We start from the raw sequence: 19,365 nt of genomic DNA on the forward strand, positions 1-19,365 counted from the left end.
ACTCCACTGATGGTTCTAAATTTTCGCTGATGGAAACTCTACTTTGATAGTATATAGGGATTAGGCATTGGTGGTCAGGGACCCAAACTAGGAGATGGAAGAATGGAGCACTTGGACTGAATGTGGAACAGCGTTTATTTTTGTCGTTTAACAGAGTTCGAGTTATCTTTGTTGCAGTAAGTCATTTTTTCGTCTTTGTTGCAGTAAGTAATTTTGCCATCTTTGTTGCAGTATAGTCAAAAGTGCGGAGGGGCATAGTAAAAGAAAAGAAAACAAAACAAAATTTGTAAAAGAAAACAAAACAAAACAAAATTTCTTTATAGCATCTCCAATCGATTCTCACGCTCCAAATATGGAGTATGGAACGCACCGTGCTCTATATTTATTAAAATAATAATTATATATATATATTATATATTTAAAATTACTTAATATGTTATCTTAGTATTATTATTTTTTAATAATGAGCAATGAGTTTCGATGTATTGGGTGTATTTGTATTTATCGAAGCTTTAATTTTCATTTATTAAAATAATAATTATATATATATATATTATATATTTAAAATTACTTAATATGTCATCTTAGTATTATTATTTTTTAATAATGGGCAATGAGTTTCGATGTATTGGGTGTATCTGTATTTATCGAAGTTTTAATTTTCGTGCTTATCCCAATTGTTGGTTCAGTTTATGCAAATATATGTTTAGAAAACTCTCATTTAGATTTTTAAAATAAGACTAATATCTAATAGTTTCAAAAGTAATTTTAAATTACTAATTTTTTAATTAAACGCATCGAAATTATATTACACGAAATAAATATTAAAATAAATATTACATGTCATTAATTAAAAATATCACTAATCGAATACTTATGGTACTAATTGAACAATAATCCTTTGCACGACATAGGGAGATCATAGAGAGATATTTTGAGTTTCGAAATGCTATTTTAATATTTATATTAGGAAAATTTTAATTAGCTCAAAAGTAATTTAATATTAGACTCATTTTAAAGGTTTCGATTAGACCTTTTCAACGATACTAATTTTGTTAAAAATTAATTAGTAAAATTAATTATATACTTAGTTTAACTAATTAGATTATTTAATAAAAAATATAGAGGGAATTAACATTGTTGAATGCAGTACTTATTTGACAAATTTAAAATTTTTAAAAAACTTAAAGAAGAATGAAGCCGGGCTCTATTTATTTGGAGCCCCACTTTTGCTAGCTCCAATGGAGCCTAGTTGGAGGGAGCACCGGGCTCCAAATTCTTGGAATTGCTTTCACAAATGTATTTAACCAAAGTATATAGTTACTAATAGAACTATTCATGAAGCATTCTACTTGGCCATATTTTTTCTAATCATCTAAGAACCCGAATAGTAGATATGGGCTAAACAAAGTGAACTCTTTTAGATATAGAGATATTTATGTACTAAAGCTTTAGTAAATATACTAAATTGTCTAGTTTAAGATTCAAGCTTTGTCATCATTGAACTATCGTTTTGAACTAAACAACGTTGAGACATTGTTCCAAGTCGTCGTTTTGCTAAGCTGCTTCTCTAAGTCAACAATATTGTTAAGTTATTAATCGGGTTGAGCCGTTGAACTAAGCTACCAAGCTACTAAATTCTTTTTTTTTACAATAATTATGTTGCGTTCTTGATTTATGTGTGTAATGGACATGATTAAACCGTTTTTGTTATGGATCGTGCGTCCATTCTTGACCATGCTTTGATGCAAGGAAGCAATCTGCACAGTCGGAGAAGAATATTCTCAAAATATTCTTTCGTAGTTAGAAAATTGCGAAACCAATGGTGATCGTTCTGTATCTTCCTAATCTTCGTATTTGATATTCATGCCCTTCATAGATTCTGGCTGCACTTGGGGCGAAAATATGCAATATTGTGGTGAAGGTGGAGATGATGGGTGATGGTGATGATGGTGATAAAGGTGGTGATAATGGTGATGGATTTGGTGGCATGTGGTGTTGAAGGGATAAAGATGAGGGGGAAAAAGTTGGTCGAGATCCCAAGGAGGAGGGAGGACTTAACAATCGAGAGGGATTAGAGGTATCTGGCATCGATATGACACACGACTAGGGCTTGAACGAGGAGGTAAAAGAGTTAGGGTAAATAAGAAAGAGAAGAAAATCAATATTTATTCATAATGATCCCTTAGGTTGGCATCCACATCTTAAGAAGCTAACCTAACTAACCAAACTAACAAGTAATAACCCTAGAAACAGTGCATTCTCGCCGAGCGCATTCGAACGGGGTTGAGCGCGTTTGAACGCGCAATTTGCGTTCTCTATCGTTGTGAACGTATGCAGGCGTTCGCACGCGTGCGTTCAAACGGGGTCAAGTGCATTCGAACGCACAATTTGCGTTCTATTCCAATGTGAACGTATACAGGTGTTTGCAATGGGCGTTTGAACACGACCTCCCCGAGTTCGAACGCGACATCCAAAATCCTTATTTTATGAAGAAAACAACTAAAATAAAATAAGAAATAAGGCCCATAGGTTGTATCCATGCACGAGATGACTCAGTGTGGTCTGAATCACATCATTCTACCATGCTTCTGCTCACTTTGTCCTCAAGGTGCAAATCCAAGATACCATCAATGATGCCTCAGATTCCCATGTGGCTTGCTCCTGTGTCTAATCAACCTAGCTAACCAGCACCTCTATGACTATTCATCCTTTGTGTCTGACCCTCCTTTGTGCTAGGACCTTCTCTAGGGTGGGCTCAACTGCCTCTAATTCGGGCTCGGGTAGTTCTATCACAATGATACGATTCAGACTTCACTGATGTCGTCTCAAGTATGAATACACTTTAGGGGTGTCTTTGTTTCTTATTTTAGTGTCTAATTATTAAAAAATAAGTTTTATGTATGTCCCGTTCGAACGCGGGTGGAGTGCGTTCGAACGCGCTTGTGAACGCCTGTATCAGGTTCGCACATCCAGAGAGTGCGAAATGTGCGTTCGAACGCCGTGTTCAAATGCGCCTGCGCACGCCTGCATTGCGTTCGCACATACAAAGAACGCAAAATGTGCATCACGTTCAAACGCGGTCGGCGAAAATCTACTGTTTTAGGGTTAATAATTGCCATTTTTGAATTGTTTGGTTAGCCTCTAAAGGTGTGGATGACAACCATGGAATCATTATTGAATGAATTGAGTTTTGCCTTGTCTCCTTCATCTTCTTCTCTCCCGTTCTCTCGATCCCCGGCATCGCCGCTTCTAGCCTCCCTCGACTGGCCAATCACCCTAGTCCCTTAGGGGCGTCCCACTCCCCCCTTCTTCCAATCTATCTATCACTTTGCCCTAACCCTTCCATCACCCATAACCCTTTCATCTCCATGTATTCACTGGTGCCACCCCATTAACCCCAGTCCACCAACCTCCACCATCACCAAGAATTTTGTGCCTCCATCCACGGATCCTAAGATAGACTTTTCGACATTCATCTACTAATCGGATGATATCTCGAGATCCCAACATCTGATTTGCCTGAAACTTGATTTGTTGGAAAGTTCTTTTCCGGGGCTACAACATATCAAAATCTCACGTCGATCTGATGACAGCATCCTTCATAATCTATTTCCAAAGTTGGGGAAACGCTCTAAGATATCAGTCTCCAACGCTCATGTTGCCTAATCGGATGGCTTGCCAAGCCACTCGACTAGAATCTCCATGATATGATTCGGCCTTCGCCGATGTCGTCTTGAGCATGGACACTTTAGGAGTGTTTTTTATTCTTTTTTTAGTGTTTAATTCATAGAAAAATAAGTTTTATTTATGTCGCGTTCGAACGCAAGTGAAGTGCGTTCGAACACGCTTGCGAACGCCTGCATCAGGTTTGCACATACAGAGAGTGCGAAATGTGCGTTCGAACGCCTGCATTGCGTTCGTACATACATAGAATGCGATGTGTGCGTTCGAACGCGATCAGGCACGTTCGAACGCGGTTGGCAAAAATCTACTGTTTTAGGGTTAGTAATTACCATTTTTGAATTGTTTGGTTAGCCTCTAAAGGTGTGGATGGCAACCATAGAATCATTATTGAATGAATTGAGTTTTGCCTTGTCTCTTTCATCTTCTTCTCTCCCGTTCTCTCCTTCCCCGGCATCGTCGCTTCTAGCCTCCCTCGACCGGCCAATCACCCTAGTCCCTTAGGGGGCGGCCCACTCCTCTCCTTTTTTCCAATCTATCTATCACTTTGCCCTAACCCTTCTATCACCCATAACCCTTCCATCTCTACGTACTCACCGGTGCCACCCTATTAACGCCAGTCTACCAACCTCCACCATCACCAAGGATTTCGTGCCTCCATCTACGAATCCTAAGATAGACATCCCGACGTTCGTCTACTAATCAGATGATATCTCAAGATCCTAACATCCAATTCGCCAGTCCACCAACCTCCACCATCACCAAGTATTTTGTGTCTCCATCCACGGATCCTAAGATAGACTTCCCGACGTTCCTCCACTAACCGGATGATATCTCAAGATCCCAACATCCAATTCGCCTGAAACTTGATTTGTTGGAAAGCTTTTTTCTGGGGTGTGTCGATCGGATGGCAACATCCTTCAGGATCTATTTCCAAAGTTTCGTATCAAATCCTATCCAGATCTAAAAGTTGGGATAGATTGAACCTTCGCCAAAAGGGGAGATCGTATCAAGCTAGTATCAGAGCCACCGTTCCTCAGGCATGCACTTCCTATGTTGACAACCAGAGCCATGGCTGCACGGCGCGATGAGGAAGAAGAGATTCTCCCAATAGAGGAGGGGGAAACGGTTGTGGGGACTTCCACCCGCGGAACTGTCCGATCAAATCAGAATATGGAAGAGCCTAGCTTTCAAGCCTTGTTTGGGTCTCTCACTGAACAAATGGCCATCAACAACTAGATGATGATGGAGATGATGCGGGAATTATGAGTGACAAGGGAAGCTATGGCGAACGGGAATGCACCATCGACCCCACGACGCGAGTCCACCCCCATGAACCTGCCACCACCGGTTCAGAATTTGCAACCATAAGAGCCTTTGCTGCCACCACCCTATGGGCAGAAACAAGCAAGGATGATTCCACCAGGCCCAATTGTAGGTGAGCTCATCCGACGAGCGAACCACTATGGAGATCACCTTGGAGATCTAGATTCGTGCGCGGGGCAATGCGAACTAGAACCGCGGTGAGTTAATCAAAATTGAAGGAGGGATCATCAACCATTTATTGGTGCATCCTCCTCCAGTTAGACAAGGACTTGGACATGATCCGAATCAAGACAACATCATCCGTGGGTAAATCGTGCATCTTGAATTCTCCAAGTTCAAAGGTGGTGATCCGATCGATTGGTTGTATAGGGCGAAACAATTCTTCGCATATCAGGGTACGGCGGAAGAATATAAGGTGACGCTTTTGAGCTTCCACCTTGAAGATGCGGCGCTTCATTGGTTTCGAGTAGCTAATGCCAATGAGGCTATCAAAATTTGGGCTGACTTTTGCGCTGATATGATGCGGCGATTTGGAGCGTCGGGGTATGAAGACTTCGATGCTCTCCTCTCAAATACGGTGCAAAAGACCACGGTTGGGGCATACCAAGAATAATTTGAGAGGATTAGTAGCTGATGCCAACCCCCATGGACGGATCAGCAACTTCGCAATACCTTCATCTCCGGGCTGCGGGGAGACATACAAGCCAACATGAGGGCTTTAAGGCCTAGAACCTTAAAGGAGGCCTTCGAAGATGCAGTGCTCATGGAAGACAAACATCGGGCCATGAAGTTACACCTGAAATAGAATTGGACGAGCCAAGGAAGTCGCAATCTGGTTCAACCAACCATAGCGGCAGGAAATATTACCGGCGTACCAAGAACCGTTGCTGTAATGGTTCCTCCTCAAGTGCCTCTGAAGCTATCCTAAGATGTGAAGTATGCGCCTAGAGGTCCAAGACGAGCACTCACACCTGCTCAAGTGGAGGAACGAAGAGCGCCAGAGGCCTATGCTTTCATTGTGATGAGAAGTTTGTACCTGGGCATCGCTACACTAAACCGATGGGATCAGTGATGCTAATCGACAGATTGGAGGAGGCTGAGGATGAGATGGCAGATGAAGATGAAGGGGTGGCTGGACAGCAAGGAGGAGTAGCTGAGGAGCAACCCGTGGAGGACATGATAGCCAAAATCTCCCTCCACCCCTATTCAGGGACAGCCGCGCCAAAGACTTTGCGGGTGAACGGTGTAATCAAGAAAACAACAGTGAGAATCTTGATTGACACTGGGTACACCCACAACATCATTGACAAGAGGCTCCTTAGGAAGATTGGGCTCGAGTTGGAACCCACAGAAGGGTTCGACGTGACGATTGACGATGGCACCACATTGTAGGCAGATTTTATTTGTGGAGGTGTGGAATTGAAGGTGCACGGCTAAACTTCACATTGGATCTTTATCCGTTGGCCTTGCGAGGTGCCGACATTGTCTTGGGGATCCAATGACTTCAAAGCTTGGGGCCCATAACATTTGATTTTTCAAACATCACACTTACATTTCGGAGGAGTGGTCGAAGAGTGTTGCTGGATGGAAACCAACCGCGGCAAGGGCCGACGTTGCAACCACTTTTGGGACTTCCATGTGCAGGGGACCGAGCTCTACTATTGCAAATGACTATTGCTGAACCAGAACATCCACCATCAAGGGAAATAGCCGCTGACATGCAAGAGCTGCTGCAGGAATTCAAGGATCTCTTCGAGGAACCTGAGGACTACCGCTGACCCGTCGGCACGACCATCGCATCCAGATCATTCCGGGGGTTGAACCAGCAAATGTTCGACCCTATCGGTACCCGCATGTCTAGAAGGAAGAGATCAGCAAATTGGTGGTGGAGACGCTAGAGCAAGGAATTATTCGACCGAGTAGAAGTGCCTACTCATCGTCGGTGTTGCTGGTTCAGAATAAAGATGCGAGTTGGCGATTTTGCGTCGACTACTAAGCCTTGATTGCGATCACCGTCAAAGACCAGTATCCAATACCGGTGATCGAGGAGTTGTTGGATGAACTTACAGGGTCGGCTTACTTCAGCAAACTTGACTTAAGAGCGGGGTACCATTCCTCCGAAATGCGTTAGCTTTGCGAGGTGCCGACATTGTCTTGGGGATCCAATGGCTTCAAAGCTTGGAGCCCATAACATTTGATTTTTCAAACCTCACACTTACATTTCAGAGAAATGGTCGAAGAGTGCTGTTGAATGGGAACCGACGTTGCAACCACTATTGGGACTTCCATGTGCAGGGGATCGAGCTCTACTCTTACAAATGGTTGCTGCTGAACCAGAACATCCACCATCGAGGAAAATACCCATTGACATGCAAGAACTACTGCGGGAATTCAAGGATCTCTTCGAGGAGCCTCGAGGACTACCGTCGACCCATCGACACGACCAACGCATTCAGATCATTCTAGGGGCTGAACCAGCAAATGTTCGACCATATTGATACTCGCATGTCTAGAATGAGGAGATCAACAAATTGATGGTGGAAATGCTCAAGAGATTATTCAATCGAGTAGAAGTGCCTACTCATTGCCGGTGTTACTAGTTCAGAAGAAAGACTGGAGTTGACAATTTTGCATCGACTACCAAGCCTTGAATGCGATCACCGTCAAAGACCGATACCTAATACCGGTGATCCAGGAGTTGCTGGATGAACTTACAAGGTTGGCTTACTTCAGCAAACTTGACTTAAGAGCGAGGTACCATCAAATCCGCATCGACCCAAAAGATGTACCATCAAATGCACGTCAAACCGGTCGCGACAACTATCCACCTACGACTGCGAAATGCTAGCAATTCTACACGTCGTCACCAAATGGTGACCCTACTTGATTGACCAACTACTATCCGCACGAACCAGTGTAGCTTACCCTACTTCATGGAGCAACGTGTGCACACCCCACCCAAGCACAACAACGGTGGGTCATGAAACTCCTTGGGTATGACTACGAACTAGTCTACAAAAAAGGGATCGAGAACTGAGCGGCCGATGCCCTTTCGTGCCAACCGGACACAAGTGAGCTCGCCTCCTTTTTAGCATCAACCCTTCCTCTATTTTTAGATATGTGGGGAACTAATGTAGAGGATCAAATCATGGAGGACCTTGAGTCAGAGTTCAAAGATCGCTTCCCTAATTTCAAATCTTGAGGACAAGGTTGTGGAAGCGTGGTGAATTGATATGATTCGAACTTCACCGATGTCGTCTCAAGCATGGATATACTTTAAGGGTGTCTTTGTTTCTTATTTTAGTGTTTAATTATTAAAAAATAAGTTTTCTGTATGTCGCGTTCGAACGCGGGTGGAGTGGATTCGAATGCGCTTGTGAACGCCTACATCAGGTTCGCACATCTAGAGAGTGCGAAATGTGCGTTCGATCGTCGCATTCAAACGCACCTGTGAACGCCTGCATCGCGTTCGCACATACAGAGAACGCACAATATGCATTCGAATGCAATCAGGCATGTTCGAACGCGGTTAGCGAAAATATACTATTTTAGGATTAATAATTGCCATTTTTGGATTGTTGGGTTTAGCCTCTAAAGGTGTGGATGGCAACCATGGAATCATTATTGAATGAATTGAGTTTTGCCTTGTCTCCTTCGTCTTCTTCTCTCCCATTCTCTCGATCCTCGGCGTCGCCGCTTCTAGCCTCCCTCGACTAGCCAATCACCCTATTACCTTAGGGCAGCCCACTCCTCCTCCTTCCAATCTATCTACTACTTTGCCCTAACCCTTCCATCACCCATAACCCTTCCATCTCCATGTACTCACCGGTGCCACCCCATTAACGCTAGTCCACCAACCTCCACCATTACCAAGGATTTTGTGCCTCCATCCATGGATCCCAAGACAGACTTCCCGATTTTCTTGAAACTTGATTTATTGGAAAGATATTTTCTAGGGCTACAACATATAAAAAATCTCACGTCGATCCGACGGCGGCATCCTTCGGGATCTATTTCCAAAGTTCTTTGTCAAATCCTATCCAAATCTGAAAATCAGGATAGATCGAACCTTTGCCAAAAGGGGAGATCGTATCACGCAATTTGCTCAACTGGACCAACTCGGGCTCTCAAGCTAGATTTATGGAAGACCAGGTGAACTCGGGATGACTCGAGTAAGTCCAACTTATATGCAACCGCTCCCATCTTCCTTAAAATCTTAAATGGACTAAAGAAACGATGCGCTAGCTTTTAGTTCTGAATGGTTCATTATGAGATTTGCTGATACACAGTTGGAGTCGAACATAGACCCAATCGCCAACTTCATAGCTTCTATCATGGTGTTTGCGATCATACACTTGCTTCATTCGGTTTTTTGCCTCTGTTAGGTGAAGCTTGAGCGGCTTGAGTACTTCATCCCGTTCCATTAGCACCTCATCTATGTCTGTATGGTCAGATGCCCTCGGTCAGTCATAAGATCGCAATGTTGGGGGCATGCGTCCATAGACAGTCTCAAAAGGGCTCATCCCAATAGCAGTGTAGTGAGCCGTGTTATATGAGTCGAGTCCCTTCCATGGCAATTGCTCCCGTGTGAAGTGCTACGATCCGACCACTTGCGTTAAGTCGAGTCCAGTCGAGTCGAGTCAAGTTAGTTACTTAGCTTTATCTTATTATTTTGAATTTCAAATAAATTGGATAATCCACATGTGGATTTGATTTGCTAGAAATTTCACTCCTATAAATAGGGGTGGACATGTCTTGATAATGATGAATCGAAGAAATATGAGTTTAGCCAAGTTATTATTTTTGTCCTTATCTTTTGTCTAGCCGCTAGATTGCTTTATCTTTCTAGGAGTAGATCATAGCCGTAGAAATATCCCAACTTTCCTATCTCCAGCAGCCACCCTACAATACGGCCATCCACCACCACCCTTGGCCGTCTACCACCCTCCGACGACCGCCGCAACGTCGAATATTTACTGTTCTATCCTATTTTGACCTATCTCTACTGTTTTATTTTTAACTTTTTATCTCGACCTCCGATTTAAGTGAAACTAGAGCCATAGAACTCTAACTCATGAAGCTGCTACCACCTAAATTTTCTTAATTTTCATATGTCCAAATCAGTCCAGAGTTCTATGTGATCTAAGACGAATGAGGAAGGAGCAAATATGGAGGACCGGGAACTTGATAGGTCTCTACGGAACGATTCCTTCAAGATCTGGATTGATTGCAGAAAACAGTCCGCGTAATCGAGGGAAAATATTCACCAAATATTATTCCATAATCAGAAAATTACTAAACTAAGTGGGATCGATCCAAAACTCCTACATCTACGTTTTTCATATTTATGCCCTTTGTAGATTCGAAATGCAACTGGGACAAAATAACGATAAAGTGCGGATGATGGTGACACACCTTGTTAGAGTCCTTTCTTATTGCATTCGTTGTTTATTTTTATTAAAATAAAATTCCTGTAGGTCGCGTTCAAACGTGAAAGGGGTCATGTTCAAACGTCCTTGCGAACGCCTGCATTAGGTTTGCAAAAACATAGAATGCGAAATGTGCGTTCGAACACGGCCGACCGCGTTCGAACGCCGTGTTCGAATGCCTGCATCGCGTTCGCATTGAAAGAGAATGCCTTTTGTGCATTCGAACGCGATCGGCGGGAGTCCACTAGAATTTGGGTTAATTATTGTATTTTGGCTTGTTGGCTAGCCTCTATAAAGATGTGGATGACAGCCAGAATTATTATGCTATTGGAATATTGGTTTATTCTCTCTATCTTCTCTCTACCATAATCTCCCTCTTCCCTCTTCACCAACCTATCACCTCTACCGTTGGCAAGAACTCTCCTAACTTCTAATCTCCCTCGCTTGTCGAGTCCTCCCCCTTCCTTGAGATCTCGACCACTTCTTCCCCTTTGTCTTTATCCCTTAAACAACATCACCCATCCACCCTCATCTCCATTATCTTTCATAACCCTCACATCCACTCCACCCATCACCATCACCATCGCCATCATCCGTAATATATCATGCTTTTGTCCTAGTTTAAGTTCGAATCTGTGAAGAAAAAGGTAGATCAATGAGTTATAGATTGATTCCACTTAGTTTCGTAATTTTTTAATTAAGGGAGAATATTTGGTGAATATTTTTCCGCGGTTGCACAGACTGCTTCTTACAATAAATTCAGATCTTAAAGAGATCGTTCCATAGCCTATAATTGGTATTAGAACCTACTAATTTGGTATCGGAGACCCTATCATTAGTATCAGAGCCTATCAATTTGGTATCATAGACCCTATCAGATGGTGGTGATGACGAGTGGAGTGGATGATAGGGTTATGGATGATAATGGAGATGAGGGTGGATGGTTGATGTAGTTTAAGAGATCAAGACGAACAGGAAGAAGTTGTCGAGATCCCAAGAAAGAAGGAGGACTCGACAGACGAGGGAGATTAGAAATTATAAGAGATCTTGCTAACGATAGAGGTGGCTGGTTAGTGAAGAGAGAGGAGGGAGATTAGGGTAGAGTATCGAGTTCGAACACGCCTGACCGTATTTGAATGCACAAAAGATGTTCTCTATTGATGCAAACTTGATGTAGACGTTCGAACACGCCCGACTGCGTTTGAACGCACATTTCGCATTCTTTATTTTTGCGAACCTGATGTAGGCATTTACAAAGGCGTTCAAACGCGCCCCACTTTCGTGTTTGAATATGACCTACATAAAATTTATTTTAATAAAAAAAATAACTAATACAATAAGAAAAGACTATAACAAGGTGTATCAGCCTACCACACTTCTCCCACCTTGTCCTCAAGGTGTAAAGTTGGGGAAATGCTCTAAGATGTCCGTCTCCAACTCCCATGTCTCCTCATCGAATGGCTTGCAAGCCACTCGACTAGAACCTCCATTGCTAATCTGGTACCATGACGTCGTCGTTGCCTAGCAAGTACACAAATTGGCTCTATGATCTCTGTCTCCTCTAATGGCTCCGGTAGAACTGATCCAACGACCTCATGATCTTCAACCTGCTCCCTCAGCAATAAAACATGAAAGACAGGATGTACTCTCGACCCCTTAAGCAGCTCCAAACGATATGCAATCGGACCGATACGCTCTAACACCCCTCAAGCAGCTCCAAATGATTTGCAATAGAACTGGTTTTGCATCGGACGCAAGGTCACCTGTCGATACGGTTGCACCCTCACGAACACCCAACTGCTGATGTCGAACTCCTACTCCTGATGGCTGCGATCATAAACTTGCTTCATGCTGTTTTGAGCAAGTTTAAGATAGGCACACAATCTCCTCAATGTGGCGTCTCTATTCATCAAAGTTAAGTCCACCTCTGTCAGATCTGCAGATGCCACTTGGTCATATATGCGTAATATCGGAGCTGTGCGACCTTACACCACCTCGAAAGGAGTCATGCCAATGTTGCTGTGGTGGGCGGTGTTGTAAGACCACTCCGCTCACGATGAAAACTCCAACCATCGTCTCGGCATCTCTCCAACAAAGCACCGCAAGTACTGCTTAATGCCTCGATTGATCACCTCAGTTTTGCCGTCCGTCTATGGATGGTAAGGCAAACTGAAGTTCAATCGAGTCCCTTGTACTATGAAAAACTCCATCCAAAAGTCGCTCATAAATACATGATTATGATCCGAGACAATCGTGCGTGGCATGCCATGCAACCAAGTAACATCTCTGACAAAAATTTTAGCCTCTCACTTGGCCGAAAATGGATGTGACAATGCAGAAAAATGTCATACTTGCTCAACCTATCAACCACTACAAAAATAACGGAATAACCACGTACCAGTGGAAGACCTTTTATGAAATCCATAGAAATATCTTTCCAAACAAGGTCTGGTATCGGTAGAGGCTGAAGTAATCCGATCGGTTTTAATGTTGTTGCCTTAGCCCTTTGACATACTTCGCAAGCACAGACATAGCTTCTCACATCTCACCTCAATCCTGGCCACGTGCAACTCTGTGATACACCCTCATGACCAGCCTTTGGAGTTTGGTGGAAGTGCTCCAATAATTTCTGCGACAATCTATCATTTGTGGGCACCTGAATGCACCCATAGTCTAGCAACAAACTGCCTCGATTTTCCAAATCTGGATAGTGCTCTGGATCATCCAACACCTCTTGTAACAATCTCAAAATATCTGGGTCAGATGTACATACATACCTTAGCTCGTTAAGAAAAGGAAAAGTAGGAGAAGAATAAGCTGCGAGCTCGGCGGTATCGGGTTGGCGCGATAGTGCATCCGCCGCTCTATTTTCTATTTCTTTCTTGTATTGAATTTCATAATTATACCCTAGCAATTTTGTGACCCATCTCTACTGTGCTGGTATGTGAATACGCTGTCCCATAAAGTATGGAAGGCTCCTTTGATTGGTTCAGATAATGAATCGCCTACCGATCAAATAAGGCCTCAACTTTGTCACCGCATGAAGAATTTCTAATATTTCTCTCTCGTAGGTCGATAATTGTTGGGATTTCTGTGATAAAGCCTTGCTAAGAAAGGCTATGGGATGTCCTCCTTGCATAAGTACATCTCCTATGCCAACTGCCAACGTATCACACTCCACAACAAACTCTTTGGTGAAGTCATTGCTGTTTTCAATTTTTCAAAGGTCGTACTAGCTTCATCCATCCATCTAAAAGAGTCCTTCCTTATCAAAGAAGTAAGAGGAGCAGCGATCTTGCCATACCCGGCGATGATGTGGCGATAATATTCGATCAATCCCGAGAATCCTCACAATCCTGTGATGGAAGTAGGGATCGACCAAAGGGTCATGCACGCCACCTTTCGAGGAGCCGCCACCACTCCTTTTGCTGTGATGATGTGGTCTAAATACTCCACTTGTGGTATACCCTATAGGCACTTGGACTTCTTAATCTTTAGCTGGTTTTGCTTCAACAAATTCAACAGATCTTCCAAATACCGCCAATGCTCCATTTTAGTCATACTGTACACTAAAATATCGTCAAAGAATACAAAGACATACCTTCGCAGTAGAAGCCGAAAAATATCATTCATGAGGCCTTGAAAAGTAGCTGGAGCATTAGTGAGACCCAAAGGCATCACCTGAAACTCGTAGTGCCCGTCCGGAGTCCGAAATACAGTTTTGTGCATATCCGCCAGGTGAACTCTAATTTGATGATACTTGGCCCTCAAGTCAAGCTTGATGAATATGGTCACCCTTGCAAGCTCGTCCAGCAGCTCACTCGTCCTTGACGGTGATAGTGTTTAGTGTCCGGTAGTCGACACAAAAATGCCATATCCCGTCCTTCTTTCGCACCAATAGCACGGGAGATGAGTAAGAGATATGACTTAGTTGTATGAGGCCTTGCTCCAACATCTCGGCTACCATCTTGGAGATAACTTCTTTTTGCATATGTGGATACCGATACAGCCTCACGTTCGCCGGTGCCGCTCTGGGCACAATCTCTATGCGATAGTCCGCCGTACACCTTGGTAGCAATTCCTTTGGCTCCTCAAATAGTCCAATAAATTTATCTAATAAATTAGACAAATCAATTGTAGTACCTAGACTAATTAGAGGCTCATCTCCTAGTGGTCCTAACTGAAGAAGATAGGCCAAATCACTCGCACAAGGCAGCCCCACCATCAGCTACTTTGTTGGAATCGGCGAAGATCGAATGCCATCAAGTTGCACATCTTTATTTCCTTGCTTAAATTTCATCCACATGCTCCAGAAATCAATAGTGACGGGTTCTAAGCTCTGCAACCACTGAGTGTCAAGGACAATGTCCGGTTCTCGCAGCACCAACGGATACAAGTCCACAATGAGGTCATATCCTTGTACCCATATACCGACCCGACGACACAAGCTCTCCGTCCGAAGCTTCGTGCCGTCTGCAATAGCAACGTCAAACCCCGCGGTCAGTTCAGCATCCAAGCCCAACTTCCTAATATGATCTCCCTTTTAGGCCAATGCTCGATTCTTTCAATTTTTAGATCTGGATAGGATGTGATACGGAACTTTGAAAATAAATCCTGAAATATGCCGCCATTGGATCAATGTAAAATTTTGATATATTGTAGTCCCCGGAAAAGAGCTTTCCAACAAATCTAGTTTCAGGCGAATCAGATAGTGGGATCTCGAGATATTGTCCGATTAGTAGATAAACATTAGAGAGTCCATCTTTGGATCCGTGGATGGAGGCATGAGATCCTAGGTGTTAATGGATGGTGGTAGACCGGCGATAATGGGATGGCACCGGTGAGTAAGTGGAGATGGAAGGATTATGGATGATGGAAGGGGTTAGAGCAAGGTGATAGATAGGGAAGAAGGGGGAGGAGTGGGCCGCCGCCCCTAAGGTGTAACAACCCAATCTAAAAAAAAAAAATTATGGGCACGACGCGACCGGCCACACTATGGCCGGCCTCGTGCCCATGCCAGCTGCTCATGCAGCTTGGTGGGGCGCCATGCGCCTGCGGCCGCTGCCGCAGCTAACCGGCTACGGCGGGCCCCGGCGCCGCCATTACTCCTCCTCCACCGCCTTCTCTCTCTCTCTCTCTCGGCCACCCTCTCACTCTACTCTCTCTCTCTATACCGACACCTTCCCTAGAGATGTCGTCGCCATCGCCGGTGAGACCTCTCACTCCCCCTCTCTTTCCTTCTCTCTCTCTCTCTCTCTCTCTCTCTCTCTCTCTCTCTCTCGCCCGAGGTTGGGCTCGTCGGAGCCGGTGCCCTCCCCGCTGGCCCGGGTTCGCAACCTCCTCCCTCACCTCCTCTCTTTCTTCTTCTTTCTTTCTTTCTTTCTTTCTTTCTTTTTCTCCTTCTTCCTCAGCTCCTTCTCTTTCTTTCTGCACAGTGTTGGGCTCGGCCCAGCACTGATGGTAGATTTAATTAGTTTATTTATGTTATTTATTTAGGTATTTTTCTTCTTAATTAATGCAAATAGATTATTTAGACATTAACTATTTTAATAATATTATATATCCTTCAATATAATTTTATTAATGATAATTTTTATAATTAATGATTAATTAGGTATAAATATAGGTAATACTTATATTTATTTATTTATTTACTTATCTATTAGATTAATAGATAGATTTGTAAATTATAATTATTAGATTTATATTCTAATATCCCCATCATATATATTTTAAGTATTTCTATTAATTTTATAATTATTCTACAACAAATAAAATACTGTCTATTTAGTTATTTATTTATTATTTTATCGATTACAGATTGCGTTGTCCCTAATTAATTAAGATAGTGTATGAATTATAAAATTAATTAAAATTAGACATTGTCTATACTTATTTAGCCATTTATTTTATTTTATAATTATATATTCAGAAATACTCTCATATAAAAGAAAACATGCCTCTTCTCCTTATGTTATAACTAACATTTTATAATAAAGAATTATAATATTTGAATCGTATCTATATTATAGACCTAGTTATGTAATCAAAAATAAAGAAAAGTGATTCTAAACCTAATAAACCTTTATATTTTAATTGAATTAATTCTAATTAGATAAACGCCTAACATCATACTAATTAAATATTTCAGATCCCGAGCCCCCTTATTTGAGACCCCGTGGACCTTGCTAGCGATGAGTGTCACTCGGTTACCTGAAGGACGTGGGAGATGCATGGTTTGTATCTTCTGATCAGACGGTGAGTAGTCTTATCCCTTAGACGTCTTTATCAAATTAGGTTATATTATATATTTATGTACATGTATGTTTTGGCCTCCAGAATGATTATATAATTTTATCTAGAAATGATTATAGTTGAGCATATTTTATCATGCATTCAATTATGCTGATTTGGGATATGAGTACATTGGTGATATATATAGAGATGATTAGAGATGATTCTACTGTTATGATTGTTTACCGAGTTGATCTGTAGCATGAGTATGCATGTGTTGACGATATAGTTGGAGACTACATTGCATCATTTTCTCTTGATTCCTATCCACCTAAATTCCTGTTATGCATTGACTTGTTATTGTACTGGATATATGCATTTGCTCTGTCATTTAGAAGGAAAGCATGAAGTATGATTGATAGGATAGTTGATAGAAAGCGTGAGGATAACCGAGTGGGCGCGAGGGTCAGGGCGTGCCTGGAGATGATTGATCGCTCGACATAGTCGCGATCCTGTTGGCTTTACGTTGAGGTCGTTAGTCTATGTGCGCAGCAGACATTCGGACACATGCCGTTCGCTAGGGCATATGTGGCGAGTTATCCTCACAAGGTTTCTATCAACTATGTAGGTGCCCGGTCTAGATGGATGTTGATACCCTAGCGGGTGGCGGGGTATGGTTATATTAGAGATACTCTTGCGGGTGGCGGAGTATGCTCTGAGCCTTTGGACATGATGTTGAGACCGGATATCGGGTATTGACTGTGCATAGTGGTCTAGTATGATGATATTATACCGAGATGTCAGTGATGATTATGATGTTGAAAAATGCATATAATTTTATTATCATTTGGTTACCTGATTATCGAGTGGTCAATATACATCATATATGATTGCATTTGATATCATAACGTGGTCATGGTCGGCATCCATCATGTGTCATATTTGAGAGAGAGAGTTATGGTGATAGTATGATACAGAGATTTGTTTACCCATGGTCGAGGATTATATACTTTTATCAGTTATGACATGTTATCTACTTTTCATTTATATATTATTGAGGACACATTCATATACTCATTTATGAGATGATACTATTTCTGATTCATATTATCCAGTACATGATTTACTCTCTGTTTGGCATCACTGATTCGGGGTAAGGTCTATTGACTGAGCTTTTTGCTCATGACTCTCTTTGTTTCTTTTCTAACCCCTCAGATTTGTGGTACGTGATAGCGACGTGAGATATCTTGAGAAGATATTTTAGAGTGATGATGAGATATTAATGCGAGACGGTAGAGAAAATAGTTTAACCAGACATTGAGTTGTATCGTTGTTTGTTATATTTGTACCTTATTGTATCAGATGATGATTTGTATAGTATATGTCAAATTTCATAGCACTCGTGTATCAGTTGTTTAGTTCTATCTTGATGGTTTATTGTGGCCTGTGTGGGTCCTGCCAGATTATATAGTGGTATAGTGTATATTATTATGGACGTGAATATTCATGTGTTAACAGATTTATTTGGTTAATAGTATGATTTATTTGGCGATGGATTATGTGATCATGGATATGTTAGCAGGTGTTATTTGATGATGTCATGATTGTATGTGCACAGGAGTGTATCTGTGCGTGACGGGGCCCTCCCGATCTGTCGCGTGCGCCACGCGTGCCGTGTGGGCGCGTGTGCGTGCACGTGCCCGTGCCGGGCGGGGGCGTTACATAAGGGACTAGGGTGAGTGGCCGGTCGAGGGGGGTTAGAAGCGGCGTCGCTAGGGAATGAGAGAACGAGAGAGAAGAAGACGAAGGAGACAAGGGCAAACTCAATTCATTCAATAATGATTCCATGGTTGTCATCCACACCTTTAGAGGCTAACGAAACAATTCAAAAATGACAATTATTAACCCTAAAATAGTAGATTTTCGCCGATCATGTTCGAACGTCCTCGATCGTGTTTGAACATTTTGCGTTCTCGGTATTTGCGAACCTGATGCAGACGTTCACAAACGCGTTCGTACGCACCCCACCCGCGTTCGAACGCAACATACAGGCATTCACAAACAATTTTTTGAAATAAACACTAAAACAAGAATAAAAGACACCCCTAAAGTGTATCCATGCTCGAGACGACATTGGTGAAGTCCAAATTGTATCAATCCACCACGCTTCGGCAACCTTGTCCTCAAGGTGACTCGAGTCAAACTTGTTGTGTTTAGTGGGTCATCCTTAGTTGAGCATGGATACTTGTACTCCTATTAGCCCAATGAGGGATTCGGGTCTGTCTACATTGAGTCCACTTGGTCTCGAGTGGTCGAACCAACTGACTCAATGTCAATTCAGCTATAGAAATTTGCTGCATCCGATTACGCTCGGGAGGTCGAGTTAGATGTAGTTGGTGGATCCTGATTAGGTCCACCTAGTGACTTGAGTTAGGTTCAACCAGCTGAACTAACTGTTGGTTGTGCTCATAATTGTTCTACCCATGGATTAGGATCCAAGTCAATTGTATCTTGGTACAAGCAAACTCGACTTAAGTCAAGTAGAGGGTTTTTGATCAGATCCCTTATTTGACTTAATTGAGTCCCCAAGTCCAGAGATGACTCACACTTGACTTGACCTCTTTGGCTCTTAGGTCCAACCTAGCTTATGTCTAGCAATTCAACTTGGTCAAGCCCAACCATGTAGCCATCT

General features: G+C 42.6%; 1 long non-coding RNA gene across 1 annotated transcript; it reads left to right on the forward strand.

Annotated features, from left to right (window-relative positions):
• Positions 1-48: 48 nt before the first annotated feature.
• On the forward strand, positions 49-18,225 carry LOC140795259 (uncharacterized). Its single transcript, XR_012110275.1, has 3 exons — positions 49-176; positions 16,591-16,697; positions 17,889-18,225. It is a non-coding gene; the product is annotated as an uncharacterized lncRNA (long non-coding RNA).
• Positions 18,226-19,365: the final 1,140 nt, after the last annotated feature.

Source organism: Typha latifolia, chromosome 9 (assembly GCF_019914945.1).
Source record: "Typha latifolia isolate L0001 chromosome 9, TyphaL0001v2, whole genome shotgun sequence".
Taxonomy (NCBI): Eukaryota; Viridiplantae; Streptophyta; class Magnoliopsida; order Poales; family Typhaceae; genus Typha; species Typha latifolia.